Source organism: Neoarius graeffei, chromosome 25 (assembly GCF_027579695.1).
Source record: "Neoarius graeffei isolate fNeoGra1 chromosome 25, fNeoGra1.pri, whole genome shotgun sequence".
Lineage (NCBI taxonomy): Eukaryota > Metazoa > Chordata > Actinopteri > Siluriformes > Ariidae > Neoarius > Neoarius graeffei.
Genome location: NC_083593.1, coordinates 35540741 through 35559832, shown reverse-complemented (window position 1 = coordinate 35559832; position 19092 = coordinate 35540741). Strand labels below are relative to the sequence as shown.

Sequence of the window (19092 nt, the reverse complement as noted above, 5' to 3'; positions counted from 1 at the left end):
GAGCCAAGGTAATGAAATAAGAAAATGTTGATAAAATAAGACTTTAAGATGATTACAATATCATTACACATCACAATACACTTACGTTCATTTAACACAGGCCGACTTACGACCAGATCGGTTTACGACCGGTCAGTCGCAACCAAACGCAGTCGTAAGTCGACGACTACCTGTATGGCAAAAGTTAATAAGGAGTAGAGGGTTTTTTTTTCCTGATTTTTGAACCTGTTTGTCCATCAGGCATAAGCTTGGTATAAAATCTGTTTGCCCAGGAGCCTAGGCTAGTGATTTGTCCACATCTGGTAAGACAGATTTGTAAATGTGGGGAGGAAAACAGAAAGAAAATAAATCAATAAGGCATTGTTGGTTTCATCTAAGAACAAAGCGCCAAGTTCGACCAGATGGCCAATTCAAAATAACACATGCATGCATAATAATGCAGTGATGTATCCTGTGGTCATTTAATGCTGTGCTATAAGTAGATCTTCAAAACCATGAGGATTGCTTTTAAGTACTTCAGTCAGCAAGTGAAGAGCTCTTATCCTGTGCCATTCATGAACTGAGAAGGATGTGGAAAAGGACCGCATTAGCATTCTGCCATGCCAGCTTCTGATAAAACAGGTAGTTATGTAGTGCTTCGTGTTTTGTTTTTGTGCTGAAATAACATGATTCACCAAAGCAAGTTCAACAAAATCCATCGTATATTTTCAATACAATTTACAGAATAAATACAACCCTGATTCCAAAAAAGTTGGGACAAAGTACAAATTGTAAATAAAAACGGAATGCAATGATGTGGAAATTTCAAAATTCCATATTTTATTCAGAATAGAACATAGATGACATATCAAATGTTTAAACTGAGAAAATGTATCATTTAAAGAGAAAAATTAGGTGATTTTAAATTTCATGACAACAACACATTTCAAAAAAGTTGGGACAAGGCCATGTTTACCACTGTGAGACATCCCCTTTTCTCTTTACAACAGTCTGTAAACGTCTGGGGACTGAGGAGACAAGTTGCTCAAGTTTAGGGATAGGAATGTTAACCCATTCTTGTCTAATGTAGGATTTTAGTTGCTCAACTGTCTTAGGTCTTTTTTGTCGTATCTTCCGTTTTATGATGCGCCAAATGTTTTCTATGGGTGAAAGATCTGGACTGCAGGCTGGCCAGTTCAGTACCCGGACCCTTCTTCTACGCAGCCATGATGCTGTAATTGATGCAGTATGTGGTTTGGCATTGTCATGTTGGAAAATGCAAAGTCTTCCCTGAAAGAGACGTCGTCTGGATGGGAGCATATGTTGCTCTAGAACCTGGATATACCTTTCAGCATTGATGGTGTCTTTCCAGATGTGTAAGCTGCCCATGCCACACGCACTAATGCAACCCCATACCATCAGAGATGCAGGCTTCTGAACTGAGCGCTGATAACAACTTGGGTCGTCCTTCTCCTCTTTAGTCCGAATGACACGGCGTCCCTGATTTCCATAAAGAACTTCAAATTTTGATCCGTCTGACCACAGAACAGTTTTCCACTTTGACACAGTCCATTTTAAATGAGCCTTGGCCCAGAGAAGACGTCTGCGCTTCTGGATCGTGTTTAGATGCGGCTTCTTCTTTGAACTATAGAGTTTTAGCTGGCAACGGCGGATGGCACGGTGAATTGTGTTCACAGATAATGTTCTCTGGAAATATTCCTGAGCCCATTTTGTGATTTCCAATACAGAAGCATGCCTGTATGTGATGCAGTGCCGTCTAAGGGCCCGAAGATCACGGGCACCCAGTATGGTTTTCCGGCCTTGACCCTTACGCACAGAGATTCTTCCAGATTCTCTGAATCTTTTGATGATATTATGCACTGTAGATGATGATATGTTCAAACTCTTTGCAATTTTACACTGTCGAACTCCTTTCTGATATTGCTCCACTATTTGTCGGCGCAGAATTAGGGGGATTGGTGATCCTCTTCCCATCTTTACTTCTGAGAGCCGCTGCCACTCCAAGATGCTCTTTTTATACCCAGTCGTGTTAATGACCTATTGCCAATTGACCTAATGAGTTGCAATTTGGTCCTCCAGCTGTTCCTTTTTTGTACCTTTAACTTTTCCAGCCTCTTATTGCCCCTGTCCCAACTTTTTTGAGATGTGTTGCTGTCATGAAATTTCAAATGAGCCAATATTTGGCATGGAATTTCAAAATGTCTCACTTTCGACATTTGATACGTTGTCTATGTTCTATTGTGAATACAATATCAGTTTTTGAGATTTGTAAATTATTGCATTCCGTTTTTATTTACAATTTATACTTTGTCCCAACTTTTTTGGAATCGGGGTTGTACATCTTGTTAGCCAAACACAATGCAGCATTGCATTTCACAGCTTTCTGCCTACATAAGTGTGTTTTTTTGATGGCAGTGGTAATTACTTTGAGAACACTGACATTTTCCGTTTCGTGAGATGTGTCGTATTGATTGAGAAAAAAGGACCAATTTGAGAGAAGCCCCCTTTTCTTTTTCCGCCCACCTCCCCTCTGGAACAGCGCTGAAAGTGCTAATCTTGCCATCTGCCCTTAAATGTGAGCCAAATATACATGCCAAGATGATGGAGCTTCATGTCCACTTGTCAGGTGTTGGGGTTCAAGGTCTTTACTATCTCCTTCTGCTTCTTTTTAAATGCTTTTCTTGCAGGCTGAAAACGAAGGTTTAGAAAATGATTAAGTGCACATGTGTAGCCAAGTGCACTTCACAAATCCAAGGTTAAAGCTGTGCTTATGTGTGTGTTCTGGTGCGATTACTCGACTGCTGCCATTTAATAGGAAACGGATTATTTCATAAGGCAGCTGCTGGGAGCCTAGAGGGACGAAGCTGAATAAATTGGGTGGAAGATGAAATTCCAATGTGTAAAAAAAAATAAAAAAAGCATCTCAGTTGAAGCCATTTTAATTGCTCTGTGAAGCAGTTTCAGAAATCTGAATCTCTGCGGTTATAAGGCATCGATACTTTCAATGGTTGTGTTAGGGGTTGTTTTACAATCAGGGTACGCAAGCTAAAAATCACATTTAACACTTATTATCTTCAATATCAAAAGGCTTGACTAAATAAACTTGGTTGTTTATTGTAGCCCTGTGATAGCTCTATTTACCATGCAAAAAACATTTGGTGATAACGTTATTTTTGGTGAATGTATGGCACTATATGTCATATTTAGCAAAATTACTCGTGTCATTTAGAAAAAGTGCTTTTTTTGACCACAGGTAGCTCCAAAAGGGATGCACTTAAGTTAAATCATTCTTTATACCATAAAACAAATATTTGGTTCCATATCATTGGAAACATAGTTAAGTTTTAATGTTGAACGCCAGTAAGTTTTCAGACTATTTTGATCAAATTAGTATGCAATTGTGTCAAAAAAAAAGTCCTCTCCGAGACAGCTAATTTTTCAATATAAAATAACATATCTAAAATGATTATTTTCATCCTAAAATGTGGTCAAGATATTGGGACATAAATATTAGAGATAACTAACACAAAGCTTACAGCCTTATATTTAAAAGCACTATGGAAGTAGTGGATTCTGAATTGTCCAAAAAAAAAAAGTCCTCTCCGAGAATCACTTCATTTGTTTCTCCCAGCCCTGCTTAAAGCTACACTTAATCTTCTTTATCTTATAGCAGATTACACAAAACTACCATACACACATGTCAAAAAATTACCTGAAATCTGTTCTTTAACTTGTCCTTCACTTAAAAACTGCTACAAGAACCAGTTTGAATCAATTTGAATTTTGGACCCCTGTGACACAAACTTTGTCCCCTGATTGTAAAACAACCCTTAGTCCAGTCATAATGCTCCCTGTTGTAATTGACAAAGCCGACATGGTGCTGGCGTGCGCTTCCTATATGGCTTAATAGTGAAAATGTCGATCTTCAGGCAAATATCCTTGTGTGCCATTAGACCGCTCTCTTAATACACTACCGTTCAAAAGTTTGGGGTCACTTTGAAATGTCCTTATTTTTGAAAGAAAAGCACTGTTCTTTTCAATGAAGATCACTTTAAACTAATCAGAAATCCACTCTATACATTGCTAATGTGGTAAATGACTATTCTAGCTAAATTCTACTCAATGTCTGGTTTTTGGTGCAATATCTCCATAGGTATATAGAGGCCCATTTCCAGCAACTATCACTCCAGTGTTCTAATGGTACAATGTGTTTGCTCATTGCCTCAGAAGGCTAATGGATGATTAGAAAACCCTTGTACAATCATGTTAGCACAGCTGAAAACAGTTGAGCTCTTTAGAGAAGCTATAAAACTGACCTTCCTTTGAGCAGATTGAGTTTCTGGAGCATCACATTTGTGGGGTCGATTAAATGCTCAAAATGGCCAGAAAAATGTCTTGACTATAGACCCCTTCACTTATTTGTAAACAAACCGACCGTTGCCAGGATGCGCGCTCAGGATCCTGGACTCAGAAACAATGGCGCTGCCCATAGACCGGCATTATGAGCTGTCAGATTATGCCAAACAATTGTCGTTACAAGATCGAGAATGCTACATAAATAAGTTAACTCTAACAAGTGGACATCGCCTACCGGATCTGTATTTAATTAGAGAGTGGACGGACGATGTTAGTAAGTTCCCTGGTATACAATGGCCAGATATCTACTCGTACCTTATTAACAAGACTTCAGTGCACACCCACGAAAAACTTCGTGCCTACAAGTCTGTAGACGCATATGATTATGTTATGTGCGGGCATGTACAACTTGATTACCAATGGGACATTCATATTCATTTTGTTTTAATCAAATTATGCCAGTGATGTGATGGCAATGTGGCTTTAGCTACAACAGCAAATCCCAACACTAAACAGCAATTTGCAGGAGGGAATGGCATGAAAGGAATGATAGTGTAAAGAGTGCAGCTAAGAGAAATCAGAGCTGCGTAAAAAGCGAGAGGCAGAGCGCAGAAATGAAACTGAACGGGGCGGGAGCTAGGTTAGAGCAGTCAACGCAAGTTGGCATTTAGAGTGAGGGCACACAATTTTACCTTTCCATCCTTGCTTTAAAATTGTGATTTTCGGCATACACAAATAATGATGGCACAAAATCTGGACTGCTTGAGTCAAGCGAGACCTCTCCTACAAACAAAATTGCATGCAAAGCTAAGTTAACATGCTAACAGTATTCATTACATTGTGTAACTATGACCCAGCTAATCAGACAAACGCTACCAAAGTATTTTGCTACATCAATAAACGAAGACTAGAAAGAATAAAAAAGAAAGATTTAATAAATAGCCTGATCTTACCTGTGATGAAGTGGGCGCTGCAAACCCACGCATTTTTGATGGCGCTTTCATCCCAGTCTGCACGTTTGATGGCTTGTAGTCATAGACGTCGGCGATTTTTTTGGAATGGGTGAGATCCTGCTGGAATTCTGTACAGTTTAACCCCATCACTGCTACGATTCTGACACCCGACAACACAACAACTAGGCATCGCTGAGTCTTTTTTGAGTCCAGGCTGTGCGTGCAATTTCCTCTTACGTATGAATGACGTTTACTGCAAAGGGGTCTATATTTTCTATTCATTTTACAACTGATGGTGGTAAATAAAAGTGTGACTTTTCATGGAAAACACAAAATTGTCTGGGTGACCCCAAACTTTTGAACGGTAGTGTACAAGCAGTAGTACCAGTGTTTTACCTTTAAGTCAGTGTTTGACTTCATATAACCTAAGTGGAAAAGCCTCACTGCCTACCATTTCAGAAATGCTATGAGCTTCCAGGCTAATGTGCGAATCCTTTGCCCCATTAGAGGAGCACCGAACAGAGTCAGAATAATTTGTCTTCCAGAGAAACATGTCATGTACAGGGCTCTCAGCACATTTAGTACCATGCGCCATGGAAGCACATGCGTCCCGAGTTCACAAATGATTATATTTATTCGGGCTGAAAATATCAAATCAGTTCTGTGTTTTCAGTGGATACAATGGGCAAATATGTGTGGTAGAATTCTCAGTGGACGATGGTGTTGTGCAGTGTGTAAATATACGTGCAGAATATCATTACATGAGCATGTATACTGAGGCTCCTGTGTTCAAGCTGAGAACTCGTTGCGAGATGCAAAAAAAGGTGCGGTGTGTTAGCATGGCTGTGCTGAAAGCCCTGACAGATGGCTGCTGTGAGAAAGCATGTATTCATGTATGTGGGTATGTATGCATGTGCATATACAGTCTCCTCTGAAAGTATTGGAACAGCAAGGCCAGTTCTTTTGGTTTTGCAATGCACTGAAGACATTTGTGCTTGAGACCAAAAGAGAAATAGAAGACAATAGATCAGACAGATCATTTCAGTTTTCATTTCGTGTTATTTACATCTAGAAGTGTTCAACAACTTAGAACATGGCACCTTTTGTTCGAACCCACCGAAAATATAGGAACATGTGCCCTGTCGATTTGATTGTTTAAACAATTAATATCTCTAAATTAAATCATCTCCGTGTAAATATCAGGAAATGAATGCTGAAAGTCTGATCTATAGTTTCATATTCATCCTTTGGTCTCAAACACAAATGTCTTCAGTGTATAGTAAAAAAGAAGAAGAATTGGCCTTGTCATTCCAATACTTTTTGGACAGGACTGTATATACAATATACGTACACTGAGGACTTTATTAGGAACACCTATACACCTACTTATTCAATTATCTAATCAGCTAATCATGTGGCACTGGTGAAATGCATATAATTATGCAGATGTTGGCCAGCAGCTTTGGGTCATGTTCGCATCAACCATCAGAAATTCAGATAACCACTCTGTACAATCATGGTGAGCAGAAAAGCATCTCCGAATGCTCAACATGTCGAACCTTAAGGTGGATGGGCTACAACAGCAGAAGACCACATCTGGTTCCACTTCTGTCAGCCAAGAACAGAAAGCTGATGCTGCAGTGGGCACAGGCTCACCAAAACTAGACAGCTGAAGACTGGAAAAATGTAGCCTGGTCTGATGAATCTTGATTTCTGCTGAGGCACACAGATGGTAGGGTCAGAATTTGGCATCAACAGCATGAATCCAATTGTGAACCCAATCCAATGGTATTAACAGTCCAGACTGTTGGAGGTGGTGTAATGGTGTGGGGAATGTTTTCTTTGCACATTTTGGGCCTGTTAATACTGGTCAATCATCGGTACTGACCATGTGCATCTCTTCATGGCCATAATTTACAATCTTCTAATGGCTGGTGCCAACATGATAATGCACCATGTAACAAAGCAAAAGTCCTCTCAAACTGGTCTCAGGAACATGACCATGAGTTCATGGTTCTTCGGTGGCCTTCCCAGTCACCGGATCTGAATCCAAGAGAACACCTTTGGGATGTAGTAAAACGGGAGAGTCACAGCATGAAAGTTCACCTGAAAACTCTGCAGGAATTGTGTGATGCAGTCATGTCAACATGGACCAGAATCCCAATGGAATGTTTCCAACATCTTGTGGAATCTATGCTATGAAGAATTGAGGCTGTGTACTGTATGTTCCTAATAAGTCAAGTTTATTTGTATAGCACTTCTAACAACAGACATTGTCAAAGCAGCTCTATTGAGGTATTTCACTCACGTGACCAAGTCACGTGATGCTGCCATTTTGGACGGCACGGCTCGAATCAGTTTGAATGCGAGGAAGGCGACAAACGAAAAACATAAAAGAAAAAGGAGCGAGATGCAGAAAACACCTTCACTATACAGTGACGTAGGGCATTTACAGGGCGAGCAGAGGGAGAGTTATTTGCAAAAATTGAGGTTAGCAGGCTTAGAGAACGACGTTTACCTGCTTCCACCAGGATTGTTCACTGACGTACGGAAGTACACGAAGCACTCGTCTTTACCTGACTTCAGCCCACATGATCTGTATACCTATGTCGTTAAAAACCCATCGCCATACACGGGTATTGATCTGAAAGCGTATAAGAGTTTGGATGCCTACAAATATTTTGTGTCAGGCTGGGTAACATGCCTACATCAGCGGGTCGTCCCTGGAGCCAGTGGTCGCCATCTGATTACAGCTAAGGTTTGTTCACATTTTCATTTACTTTCGGTCCTCAGGATAAACAAAATGTTATTAAAATGTCATTGAAATAACTACTTAGTCTGTTGAGACATGGCCCGTTATAAATTTGCTGTTACCAGGCAATGACCAAGAACTGTATTATTAGGGTCGGTGTAGTTGTAGCAGTGCACTAGCAGTGCACTGTTAGCACTAGCTAATGTCAACAACAGTAGCTGGTATGTTACTGTAGCAATGTTTACGTTCAGTCATTTGGATGACTGTTAAAACCTTTCAGTCTCAAGTTTTTCCTTTACTGGAGTTACTAGTTTACTGAGCTAGCGCACTCGGGCAAGCTGGGAGCTAGCGCGCGCTAGCCTGCCGGCGGCCGGCGCGCACTAGCCGGCCGGCGCGCGCTAGCTCCCAGCCTGCCCGAGCGCGCTAGCTCAGTAAACTAGTAACTCCAGTAAAGGAAAAACTTGAGACTGAAAGGTTTTAACAGTCATCCAAATGACTGAACGTAAACATTGCTACAGTAACATACCAGCTACTGTTGTTGACATTAGCTAGCTTGACGTCCAAAATGGCGGACACCGGGGCGTCACGTGACCCTGTGACGTCAGGTGAAATACCTCAATAGAAAATTAAAGACTTTAAACATACGAGTTAATTTTATCCATAATAAATTTATTTATCCCTGCTGAGCAAGCCTATGGCGACGGTGGCAAGGAAAAATTCCCTCAGATGATATGAGGAAGACCTTTGAGAGGAACCAGACTCAAAAGGCAACCCATGCTCATTTGGGTGATGATAGATAGCGTGATTATAAATAACTTGCTTCTATAAAGGTGTCCTATATAGTAGTCACAAAGTATAACTGTGTAACCAGGAAAATCATTATAGTTTTAGCATGAAGTCTGTTTTATTGAGGTTATAAACTGTTCATTGATGGAGAATTGAGTGCTGTTCCTGACAACTGCAGTCCTAAAGTTATCATGTCAATTGTAGTCCTCAGCCATAATAGCAAAACTGTAAGTGTCCACAGCCATCGTCTAAGTGCGTCTTTAGACTGTCCATATGGGGCCGTTGTCCACAGGAGCAATGTGATGAGAACCCAGCCAGACGTAGGGCATCAGGATGGATCAGGCAGGTTCGAGGAGCAGAAGAGGTCAGCACCACTGGTGTCTCAGGATTGACATGTAACTCGACGGGGGGGGCACACAGGTTGTTGGATATGCCCAGTAAGGTGTTCGGTGAGCGTATATTTTGAATATATATATATATATATATATATATATTTTTACTTGACTTAAAGGAGAACTGAAGGCAAATTTTTTATTATCAAAATTCTATTTCTCTCATTTTATTAAATATCGGAATGCATTTCTGATCGCTATTTTGTCGCTGCTATAGCAAATTATGAGTGTTTGAAATACGCTCTGTAATATATCAGTCCATATGTCAAAGCGATGGCCGTAAACGAGATTCGTTGAGACCTGTGCGAGACATCGTAGGACGGAAGTAAAACGTACAGTGGAAATCAAAGTGACCGACGTCTGCCAACGTCGTCAAAAGACGCGCGCGCCCTCTTTCGAATGCTGCCGTTATCAAGCCGGAAGTTTTGTTTGTTTTGATAGCAATCAGGAAAGTTTGAAAAAAGTAGGCAGTAATCGTCATTTAAACTCGTTTTTTGTGCAATATTTCGTTTGGAAAACAGTTTTCAAAATGGCGCCACTGACACCTGGCTGACACTTCACGTTTCGAAGTCTCGCTCAAGTCTCGCGAAGATCGCGTGGATAAGCGACGCCTGCCGTGAACCATCTCATCTCATCCCATTATCTCTAGCCGCTTTATCCTGTTCTACAGGGTCGCAGGCAAGCTGGAGCCTATCCCAGCTGACTACGGGCGAGAGGCGGGGTACACCCTGGACAAGTCGCCAGTTAACCTAACCTGCATGTCTTTGGACTGTGGGGGAAACCGGAGCACCCGGAGGAAACCCACGCGGACACGGGGAGAACATGTAAACTCCACACAGAAAGGCCCTCGCTGGCCACGGGGCTCGAACCCGGACCTTCTTGCTGTGAGGCGACAGTGCTAACCACTACACCACCGTGCTGCCTGCCGTGTACCAAACAAACTAAATTCGACACGGCTAAAAACCGAATAGGCCAGTAAGTATAATATTTAATTGCAATTAGTTGCCAATACAAGTCACAATATAAGGTTACTAAAACCGAAAACGTAATTGAATAACACATTAATTAAGAAATAAAGCAAGTTTAAAAATGACTTCAGTTCTCCTTTAAAGACATTATGAACACCTTTTATTCCCAAATAAGATGTAGTTTTTCTTTTAAAAATAATTTTTACTTAAATTTTTATTCACAGCTAGGGCAAAGCAGAGAAGTGCTCAGTCTGTTATAAGAAAAGCCTCCTGGGCAAAACCAAGAGTTTGCTTCATCAGGAATATTGTTCAGAATGTAACATATAAAATAGTTTTCATTAGATTTTCTTCTCAGTCTCTGCCTCGTTCCATGTGTTATTCCATAGTGCTAATGCCTTATTATTATTCTGAAATAAAACTCAATAAAGTAGTTCAAACTTTTGACTGGTTGTGTGTGTGTGTGTGTGTGTGTGTGTGTGTGTGTGTGTGTGTGTGTCTTTCTGCCTATGAAAAAAAAGAACAAGTGATGTTTTCACAAGCTTCAACTGTCCAGTTTCAGTGAGTGTGTGCCCACTGTACCCTCAGATTCCTGCTCTCGTGGTCTTCTGCTGGTCTCCAAGGTTTGATGTGTTGTATGTTTTGTGATGTTTTTCTGTTCATCGTGGTTGGGCGGCACGGTGGTGTAGTGGTTAGCACTGTTGCCTCACAGTGAGAAGGTTCTGGGTTCGAGCCCAGTGGCCGGCGAGGGCCTTTCTGTGTGGAGTTTGCATGTTCTCCCCGTGTCTGTGTGGGTTTCCGCCAGGTGCTCCGGTTTCCCCCACAGTCCAAAGACATGCAGTTGGGTTAACATGGGGGGCGGCCTTGGGCTGAAGTGCCCTTGAGCAAGGTACCTGACCCCTAACTGCTCCCCAGGTGCTCTAGTATGGCTGCCCACTGCTGTGTGTGTGTGTGTGTGTGTGTGTGTGTGTGTGTTCACTGCTTCAGATGGGTTACGTGCAGAGGATGAATCTCACTGTGCTTGAGTGTGCATCACCTCATGCTTTAGTGCTTTTAGTTACGCACACACACATTTGTTTTTGGGACATTATAATCACCAAAAATTATATTGCATTTTGACCAAAATGAGTTTTTTTTTCTGCCCCAATATACATTTCTATTTTATGAGAACCTAAAAAAAAAAATATATATATATATATATATATATATATCTCATCTCATCTCATTATCTCTAGCCGCTTTATCCTTCTACAGGGTCGCAGGCAAGCTGGAGCCTATCCCAGCTGACTACGGGCGAAAGGCGGGGTACACCCTGGACAAGTCGCCAGGTCATCACAGGGCTGACACATAGACACAGACAACCATTCACACTCACATTCACACCTATGGTCAATTTAGAGTCACCAGTCAACCTAACCTGCATGTCTTTGGACTGTGGGGGAAACCGGAGCACCCGGAGGAAACCCACGCGGACACGGGGAGAACATGCAAACTCCACACAGAAAGGCCCTCGCCGGCCCCGGGGCTCGAACCCAGGACCTTCTTGCTGTGAGGCGACAGCGCTAACCACTACACCACCGTGCCGCCACATATATATATATATATATATATATATATATATATATATATATATTACCAAAACAGTGTAGAAATGATTCTCTTTTATTCAGACTACATTCTAACCATGCTGTGGCTTCTGTCTGCAAAAATCATGACGCGTAAGGAGCTAATTTAATGTAGCAGTAAATGCAGTCTCCCTAAAGATGTCCCTGAGGATGGCTATGACATGGACACAGAAGAGAAAACCATATCGGTACAGGAACATCTGTAGTTTGGATAAAGCGGCTAGAGATAATGAGATGAGATAATAATAATAATAATATAATTATAATAATTTCAATTTATTTAGCGCTTTTCTCAAAACCCAAGGTCGCTTTACAATTATAGGAAAAAAAAAAGTCTACCAGATAAAGGTCAGGATGTCGTTCCAGTGGTCTAGCAGCCACAGTGCCACCAAAAGGCACATGAAAACAAGTCCCACACCGCCTGCACAGCCGCTGCGACGCCACTGGGCAGCATCACTCGGAACATCACGCCAAGCACTAAAGCACTGCTGCACAGAGCGCTGGACAGCCACGATGTTAAAATGAGCAACGAGCTCACTGCAGTCCATAGCCAGGAGCACAGGCATCACCGACGGCGAACCAAGGCTTGGAGGGAACTGACGCCCAAAACTGGGTCCGGAGCTACACCACAACCGGCGGGCAAAAACACTCAAACAAAAACAAACATCAAACCACACAAATAAGAGAAAATAAAATAAAACGATCCAGTGAGAAGTGGCAGCCAGAATACGCACGGCATACTCTCAAGCGGAAACGGAAATTAAAAAAAAAAAAAGTTAAAATGTGATCATTTGATCAGGCTGCTGCACAAATAATGTGAATATACTGTAACTACATATACACTCAGCAGCTGTGCTATTAGGAACACCTGTACGCCTGCTCATTCACGCACGCACGCAGATCAAACAACAGATTGGAAAAAGATTAAAACAAACAGGCAATATGTTTCAACTGTCTCGTTTTGGTGAGCCTGTGCCTGCTGTCATCTCACATCCTGATGTGGTCTTCTGCTGTTGTAGCCCATGAACTTTACCATGCAATACATTTGACGTACGGTACATATTATGTATTTTGTGATGTTCTCCTGCTCACCTTGGCTGGAAACTGTGGCTATTTGAGTTCCCATAGTCCTCCTCAAACCAGCTCAGACCAGACAGACCATGTCTCATTATCAAGGCATTTCCACAGAGCCACCACTCACTGGATGCTTTTTATTATTATTCTACCCCCGCTCCGAAGGAGGGGGGTATACTGGTTTACCTCTGTCCATCCAAAACACCCTTTTTCTCAGCAACCACGAATCATAGCCACTTGGCACCAAACTTGAGCTTGGGGTTCTATACCATGTATACCGTTTTCAGGTCTGTCGTACAACGACTTCCTGTTTACCGACTGAATGTACAGTGGTGCTTGAAAGTTTGTGAACCCTTTAGAATTTTCTATATTTCTGCATAAATATGACCTAAAACATCAGATTTTCACACAAGTCCTAAAAGTAGATAAAGAGAACCCAGTTCAACAAATGAGACAAAAATATTATACTTGGTCATTTATTTATTGAGGAAAATGATCCAATATTACATATCTGTGAGTGGCAAAAGTATGTCAACCTTTGCTGTCAGTACCTGGTGTGACCCCCTTGTGCAGCAATAACTGCAACTAAACGTTTCCGGTAACTGTTGATCAGTCCTGCACACCGGCTTGGAGGAATTTTAGCCCGTTCCTCCATACAGAACAGCTTCAACTCTGGGATGTTGGTGGGTTTCCTCACATGAACTGCTCGCTTCAGGTCCTTCCACAACATTTTGATTGGATTAAGGTCAGGACTTTGACTTGGCCATTCCAAAACATTAACTTTATTCTTCTTTAACCATTCTTTGGTAGAACGACTTGTGTGCTTAGGGTCGTTGTCTTGCTGCATGACCCACCTTCTCTTGAGATTCAGTTCATGGACAGATGTCCTGACATTTTCCTTTAGAATTCGCTGGTATAATTCAGAATTCATTGTTCCATCAACGATGGCAAGCCGTCCTGGCCCAGATGCAGCAAAACAGGCCCAAACCATGACACTACCACCACCATGTTTCACAGATGGGATAAGGTTCTTATGCTGGAATGCAGTGTTTTCCTTTCTCCAAACATAACGCTTCTCATTTAAACCAAAAAGTTCTATTTTGGTCTCATCCCTCCACAAAACATTTTTCCAATAGCCTTCTGGCTTGTCCACATGATCTTTAGCAAACTGCAGATGAGCAGCAATGTTCTTTTTGGAGAGCAGTGGCTTTCTCCTTGCAACCCTGCCACGCACACCATTGTTGTTCAGTGTTCTCCTGATGGTGGACTCATGAACATTTAACATTAGCCAATGTGAGAGAGGCCTTCAGTTGCTTAGAAGTTACCCTGGGGTCCTTTGTGACCTCGCCGACTATTACAGACCTTGCTCTTGGAGTGATCTTTGTTGGTCGACCACTCCTGGGGAGGGTAACAATGGTCTTGAATTTCCTCTATTTGTGCACAATCTGTCTGACTGTGGATTGGTGGAGTCCAAACTCTTTAGAGATGGTTTTGTAACCTTTTCCAGCCTGATGAGCATCAACAACGCTTTTTCTGAGGTCCTCAGAAATCTCCTTTGTTCGTGCCATGATACACTTCCACAAACATGTGTTGTGAAGATCAGACTTTGATAGATCCCTGTTCTTTAAATAAAACAGGGTGCCCACTCACACCTGATTGTCATCCTATTGATTGAAAACACCGGACTCTAATTTCACCTTCAAATTAACTGATAATCCTAGAGGTTCACATACTTTTGCCACTCACAGATATGTAACATTGGATCATTTTCCTCAATAAATAAATGGCGAAGTATAATATTTTTGTCTCATTTGTTTAACTGGGTTCTCTTTATCTACTTTTAGGACTTGTGTGAAAGTCTGATGATGTTTTAGGTCATATTTATGCAGAAATACAGAGAATTCTAAAGGGTTCACAAACTTTCAAGCACCACTGTATTTACAAAACATATAACGTGGATTTACGAAATTTTCACAACACTTTTCTCAGCAACTACAATATTTGGTACCGAGCTTCAGCTTGGGGTTCTATACCGTGTATGCCGTTTTCAGGTCTGTCCCACATCAACTTCCTGTTTACCGACTGAATGTATTTACGAAACATATCGGGTGGATTTTGACGCTGTTTCAAGAAGCAAAATGCTATTTCAAAATGACTGTTTACCAGGATGCGATTTGAAATCCCTGGGGAGAACACGGCTCTTTACTTACTCGTTTCAGGGTTAATTATTTGTTGAAGTCAACGTTCAAAATAAGTGTCCTATTCCTTCGATTCCTTGCATTCTGATATACGCGAGAGCGGGGGGGATACGTAAGTGAGCAGTAGCTCACAGTTGATCTTGTTGTTTTCCACACCATTCTATGTAAACTCTAGACATCCCAGCAGTTTCTGAAATACTCAAACCAACAACCAGACCTGGACCAAAGTCACTGAGATGGCATTTGTTCTTCATTCTGATGTTTGATGTGAACACTAACTGAAGCTCTTGATCTGCATGAATTTATGCATCATACTGTAAGGCTGGCACGATTCACCGATGCATCGATATATCACGATTTCTGCGGCCACGATTCCCGTATTGTATCGTCCACACGTATTGCTATACATTACCCTAACTAGTCATTTTGTTCATTTTTGTTTTAAAATGATTTTCGTTGAAGAAACTCACAATTTTTACTTCTGTTCAGCTCCGCAGCGCCTTGCAACAGGGGTCGCCATTTTGGATCTCACAAAATCACGCTCGCTTAAACAGGGATCTGTTGGAAGCGGACGTGAATATGAGAGATTTCGTTTCTAAGACGGCGCCATCTGTCATTTCTACTTTACGTTTTTAAGGTAGTGTGGTGATGACTCGCTCGTGGCTAGTTAATCAGTAGTTATTTGACATATTTAACAAATACTTCACAAATCCTGTCATATTTGTTAGAAAAGTGAAGGAGGATAAAATACCCATAGCGAACGTGTTTTCTCAACTGCTGGTGATATAGTTACGGCCCAAAGGGCATCACTCAGCCCAGAAAATGTGGACATCCTGCTGTTCTTAAAAAAGAAGATGTAATTTGTCACTGTCAAACCAGCTAATAAAGGAAATTCGCATTTTGAACCATACTTTTCTTGTTTTTGTCTTTTGAATGACATTTTACTAAAATGTCAGGTAATGTACAGTGTATCGCGATACGTATCGTATCGTGACCCTACCTCGCAATGCCACCCTTATCGTGCTGCTGCCGCCACGTTGGCTGATTGGATAACTGCTGTGTTGATGTGTTGTATGTTTTGTGATGTTTTTCTGTTCATCATGGTTGGGCGGCACGGTGGTGTAGTGGTTAGCACTGTTGCCTCACAGAAAGAAGGTTCTGGGTTCAAGCCCAGCGGCCAACGGGGGCCTTTCTGTGTGGAGTTTGCATGTTCTCTCTGTGTCTGCGTGGGTTTCCTCCGGGTACTCCGGTTTCCCCCACAGTCCAAAGACATGCAGTTGGGTTAACATGGGGCGGCCTTAGGCTGAGGTGCAGAGGTGGAAAGTAACGAATTACATTTACTCATGTTACTGTGATTAAGTAGATTTTTTGTGTAATTTGTAATTTAAGTAGTTTTTGAAATGGGTAATTTTACTTTTACTCAAGTACATTTTGAACCAAGTATTTTACTTCGCTACATTCGAAAACCGCCCGTTACTGAGTAAAAAAATTAAAGGCAGGGAAAAAAAACAATTGGCCTGAACTGAAAGGAAACTGGCGCAAGTGCGTGCATGGAATATCCATATTAGCCTACATGTATCGTTGGATGATGGCTGGCGCCAAGGTAGCTGAGCAAGAGATAGAGGAGGTCATGGAGGAGGTTGAGGATTGCCAAGAAGAGAATTCCCGTGGAACAGATGCGCCGGACAGCGAGGGAAATCCTTGGCCGTATCTCAGCCAGTACTTTGCATTCAAACGTAAACGAGGCAATAACATAATAATGCAATGCACAATGTGCCTGCCCCGCCGTACAGAGCTATCAGTCTACAAAACTTCCACATCAAATCTGTGGAAGCATGTGGTGGTAAGTAGATATGTGCATTTACCTGTGTATCCCAAATGTTATATTTATTGTTTGGTTAAAACCTTCCACTGTTGAGTAAAATGTGCCTTCATTATCAATTCTTTTGGCCGCCTAGCATCCATACTGATCACTAACGTTTCAAGTGAAGTAGGCTAAATGAAATGAATCACCTCACGTTTACAAATTTGTTTTATCAGAACGACAGTCAGAAATAATACGAGTGCATGGTTTTGGTTGCAATTGGTCTCTCATGAAAAAATCCTAATTCATGTATAGACTAGCTCCTGGGTTGTTAGCTGTAGCCTAGACTAGAGCTTCGGGAGGTCACTGATAGGCCATCAAAACATTTTCACTGTCTTGGATACTTTGAATTTGGTTTTCTTTTCTTTTTTTTTTTATTGTGGTGTTTGAGTTGGACCATACAATTCAGAATTTGGCACTTTGCTTAAAAATGTTTTATGGGGTGGTCTCAAAATAGTTTGCACATTACCTCTCGACAGGTTGTAAACATTATGCAGTTAATTTGTCAATTATATTTTCTATATAAGGAAGAGCACAGTCAGTGCGTTTACATGCACATCCAAATCGAGCTACTGTCGGTAATCGAGCTAAGGGTCCCAGCAGGGGTGCCAGAGAAATCCAATCCTACATGCACACAAGGAAATCGAGCTATTGTGTGAGGTACATTGTGCACCCGAGCCACAGGTGGCACTACACGCCCCATCGTGTTGGTACACTTCCGGTCGTCGTCATGAAGAAGAGCTATACAAGAGTATAAACAAAGTTATCAGTTCCATGTTCACAAGAAGAACGAGGACAGCAACATCAAGATATATATATTAGTGCTGTCAAGCGATTAAAATATTTAATCGCGATTAATGTCGCGACTGTCATAGTTAACTTGCGATTAATCGCAATTTAATCGCATATTTTTGTCACATGAAAAACCATGTAATTCTCTTATCAGCATAAAAAAGTGAATGGGCTTGCTCACCGTTCGAACTACGGGGGTACTCGGGGGATCCGAGATCCCCTGAAACAGACATGAGATCCCTTGAAAACATGATTTGGGAAATGTTGGGGGGTCTCTAAAATATTGGCAAAATGATGTTTATTGACATAGCAATTGTGTGTAACGGGAAGCATTTGCATATCCGAAGTGAGCGCGCGATGGAGATCCGTGCTCTGAGACAAGCGCAAGCAAAAAAAAAGGGACCCCCCGAAAATATCGGCATAGTTCGAACACTGGTTGTACCAATGGTTTTTTTTTTGTTGTTTTTTTTTTATTGCAGAGCATAACACGTCTTGTCACAGCCACTGCAAAGTGGGGCTGGAGCCGCCGAAGGGAAAACGAAACCTAAGCCGAGCACCGTGGCTCTTCGGGGGAGGGCAGAGGACTCTGGCTGTGCGGGGTGCGGGGCTGCTATCGTTTTTCTAAGCAAAGTCTCTGTTCCAAGTTTCTGGCAGTTTCAAAAGCTTATGAAAAACCTACATCATGTCACAGAGCGTTAATCTCGCAATAAAAAAAATATCGCCGTTAAAATTGAGTCAAGTTAACGCGTTAATAACGCGACATTTTTGACAGCACTAATATATATATTCAACTCCTTAAGCTGAATGAGCATGAACTCTATCTCCTCATTGCTCCAGAAGTGCACGTTTCTACTACTGTTGTCATGCCGACCGAGGCTGTTGTGTTTCCCGCTTGTGGTCTCGTCACTCGTCACTTCCGGAAGGGGCAGTGCTGAAGTAAGTAGCTCGACTACGTAGCTCGATAGGGTTTACATGCACTAAGTAGCTCGGCTACAATCGCATAATCTAGGTCGCGTAGCTCGATTACGAGAAATCCAGTTCGGTTCGATTTCAGCTGAGCTAAGGTGTTTCCATGGCATTTAGAACTTCGATTTCAGTCGAGCTACGGCAGAAATTAGATTTTCTCTATGTGCATGTAAACGCACTGTGTGTTACTAAGGAATCGCTTAGCTGTCTTTAAATTGTGAGAGCCCAGGACACTTTGAGTTTGGTTGGTTTACGTTTCATACGTGTCATTTAGTAAGTCTGCTTTAGTGGCTTGATTAGATTAGATTTGATTAGATTCACTTTATTCATCCCACATCAGGGAAATTCACGTGTTACAGTAGGCAGATT

At 41.7% G+C, this 19092-nt stretch overlaps 1 protein-coding gene and 1 long non-coding RNA gene across 2 annotated transcripts in view; one reads left to right on the top strand and one right to left on the bottom strand.

Annotated features, from left to right (window-relative positions):
* The window catches only part of chsy3 (chondroitin sulfate synthase 3), a 186663-nt gene that overhangs the window by 40628 nt on the left and 126943 nt on the right, over positions 1–19092 (top strand). The window lies entirely within an intron of this gene.
* Positions 2560–5995, bottom strand: LOC132873121 (uncharacterized). The gene is made up of 3 exons (XR_009651534.1): positions 5310–5995; positions 5049–5139; positions 2560–2688 (listed from the first exon to the last, which is right to left on the bottom strand). It is a non-coding gene; the product is annotated as an uncharacterized LOC132873121 (long non-coding RNA).